This window comes from Arachis hypogaea, chromosome 14 (assembly GCF_003086295.3).
Source record: "Arachis hypogaea cultivar Tifrunner chromosome 14, arahy.Tifrunner.gnm2.J5K5, whole genome shotgun sequence".
NCBI lineage: Eukaryota > Viridiplantae > Streptophyta > Magnoliopsida > Fabales > Fabaceae > Arachis > Arachis hypogaea.
In genome coordinates, this window is record NC_092049.1 from 76978040 (window position 1) to 76981397 (window position 3358).

Genomic DNA, 3358 nt, shown 5'->3' on the forward strand with positions numbered 1-3358 from the left:
GTACCTCTATCCCTATTCTATTATTTATTATTCGAAAACTCCATAATTATTTTATATCTGCCTGACTGAGATTTACAAGGTGACCATAGCTTGCTTCATACCAACAATCTCCGTGGGATTCGACCCTTACTCACGTAAGGTATTACTTGGACGACCCAGTGCACTTGCTGGTTAGTTGTATCGAAGTTGTGAACCATGGTATTGGCACCATGTTCTTGGCGCCATTGCCAGGGAAAGAAGGAGCCATGGATTTTACATAATTAAAGTGTAATCACGATTACGCGTACCAAGTTGCTCACGTTGCCAGGGATTGTTCGAGCCTGGACATCACAATTTCGTGCACCAAGTTTTTGGCGCCGTTGCCGGGGATTGTTCGAGTTTGGACAACTGACGGTTCATCCTGTTGCTCAGATTAGGTAATTTTCTTTTTGTTTTCTTTTCAAAAAATTTTCAAAAATCTTTCAAAAAAATTTTTCTTTTGTTTTCGAAAAAAAAAAATTTTTTTACTAAAAATAATGTTTTCAAAAATAAATTATTCTATGGCTTCAAAATTTTTAAGAATGAATTCTAGTGTTTCATGAAGTATGTTGAAGCCTATCTGGCTGTAAAGCTATACCCAAACTGCTTTGGGATTGGCTAATCACCTCAGTGGAGTCATGCCCAATCCTTCTGGATAGGGTATGTCAGGCTTGTCATGTCTGAATTACACTCATATTTTTATTAAAGCTTGGCTGGCTATTAAGCCATGCCTGACCCTTTGATTGGAGCTTTAAGACTAACATGACAAGATTCCTGGAATTCATATTAAAGATTTTGGAATCCTTATTTTTATTTTTCAAAATAATTTTTGAAAAAAAAATAATAAAAGTAAAAATACAAAAAAAATTAGAAAATCATAAAAATCAAAAATATTTTTGTGTCTCTTGTTTGAGTCATGTGTCATGTTATAAGTTTGGTGTCAATTGCATGTGCATCTTGCATTTTTCGAAAATTTCATACATTCATAGTGTTCTTCATGATCTTCAAGTTGTTCTTTGTCAGTCTTCTTGTTTGATCTTGATGTTTTCCTTGTTTTGTGTCTTTTCTTGTTTTACATGTACATTTTTTATTTATTAGAGTCTAAACATGAAAGATTTCTAAGTTTGGTGTCTTGCATGTTTTCTCTGCATATAAAATTTTTCAAAAATATGTTCTTGATGTTCATCATGATATTCACGGTGTTCTTGGTGTTCATCTTGACATTCATAGCATTCTTGCACACATTCATAGTTTTGATCTAAAATTGCCATGCATTGCATCATTTTTCTTGTTTCTCTCTTGCATCATAAAAAAAATCAAAAAAAAAAGTATCTTTCCCTTTTTCTCTCATCAAATTCAACAATTTGATTGACTTTTTCAAAAAATTTTTAAAATCAAATTGTTTCTTATGAGTCAAATCAAATTTTCAATTTGAAAATCTTATCTTTTTCAAAATCTTTTTCAAAAATCAAATCTTTTTCAAAATTCTTAGTTATTTTCGAAAATTCCAAAAATATTTTTCAAAACTCTTTTTCTTATTTTTATATCAAATTTTTGAAAATAACATAATCAATTAATGTTTTGATTCGAAAATTTGAAGTTTGTTACTTGCTTGTTAAGAAAGATTCAAACTTGAAGTTCTAGAATCATATCTTGTGATTTCTTGTGAATCAAGTCATTAATTGTGATTTTAAAAAATCAAATCTTTTTCAAAAATAATTTCAATCATATCTTTTCAAAAATATCTTCTTATCTTTTTCAAAAATTTGATTTCAAAATATCTTTTCTAACCTCCTAACTTCTTATCTTTTCAAAATTTGTTTCAACTAACTAACTAACTTTTTGTTTGTTTCTTAACTTTTTCAAAACTACCTAACTAACTCTCTCTCTCTCATTTTCGAAAATATCTTTCCCCTTTTTCAAAATTTCTTTTTAATTTATTAATTATTTTAATTTTTAAATCTTAATTTTTGAAAATTACTAACATTTTTTCAAAAACTATTTTCAAAAATCACTAACTCTTTTTCAAAAACTATTTTCGAAAATCCCTTCTCTCTCATCTTATTCTATTTATTTATTCATCTACTAACATCTCATCTCACATCTCTGCCATCCTCACAGTTGTGTTTCTTCTATTATATTACATTCTTTGTCTCCCCCTCTTTTCTTCCACTCACACTGGGACCTCTATACTGTGATATAAAGGATCCATATTATTATTATTATTTTTTTGTGCCCTCTTCTTTGTCATATGAGCAGGAGCAAGGACAAGAACATTCTTGTTGAAGCAAATCCAGAACCTGAAAGGACTCTGAAGAGAAAATTAAGAGAAGCTAAATTACAACAAGCCAGAGATAACCTTTCAGAAATTTTCGAACAGGAAGAGGAGATGGCAGCTGAAAATAATAATAATGTAAGGAAGATGCTTGGTGACTTTACTGCACCTAATTCCAATTTACATGGAAGAAGCATCTCCATTCCTGCCATTGGAGCAAACAACTTTGAGCTGAAACCTCAATTAGTTTCTCTAATGCAGCAGAACTGCAAGTTTCATGGACTTCCATCTGAAGATCCTTTTCAGTTCTTAACTGAATTCTTGCAGATATGTGATACTGTTACGACTAATGGAGTAGATCCTGAAGTCTACAGGCTCATGCTTTTCCCTTTTGCTGTAAGAGACAGAGCTAGATTATGGTTGGATTCTCAACCCAAAGACAGTCTGAACTCTTGGGATAAGCTGGTCACGGCTTTCTTAGCCAAGTTCTTTCCTCCTCAAAAGCTGAGCAAGCTTAGAGTGGATGTTCAAACCTTCAGACAGAAAGAAGGTGAATCCCTCTATGAAGCTTGGGAAAGATACAAACAGTTGACCAAAAAGTGTCCTTCTGACATGCTTTCAGAATGGACCATCCTAGATATATTCTATGATGGTTTATCTGAGCCATCTAAGATGTCACTGGACACTTCTGCAGGTGGATCCATTCACCTAAAGAAAACGCTTGCAGAAGCTCAAGAACTCATTGACATGGTTGCTAATAACCAGTTCATGTACACTTCTGAAAGGAATCCTGTGAGTAATGGGACGCCTATGAAGAAAGGAGTTCTTGAAGTTGATACTCTGAATGCCATATTGGCTCAGAATAAAATATTGACTCAGCAAGTCAATATGATTTCTCAGAGTCTGAATGGAATGCAAGCTGCATCCAACAGTACTCAAGAGGCTTCTTATGCAGAAGAAGCTTATGATCCTGAGAACCCTGCAATAGCAGAGGTAAATTATTTAGGTGAACCCTATGGAAACACCTATAACTCATCATGGAGAAATCATCCAAATTTCTCATGG

The 3358-nt window shown here is 32.8% G+C and overlaps 1 non-coding gene across 1 annotated transcript; it reads right to left on the reverse strand.

The window, feature by feature from the left end:
* Window positions 1-2803: 2803 nt before the first annotated feature.
* On the reverse strand, window positions 2804-2911 carry LOC112745802 (small nucleolar RNA R71). Its single transcript, XR_003173713.1, has one exon. It is a non-coding gene; the product is annotated as a small nucleolar RNA R71 (small nucleolar RNA).
* Between the last annotated feature and the right edge of the window lie 447 nt (window positions 2912-3358).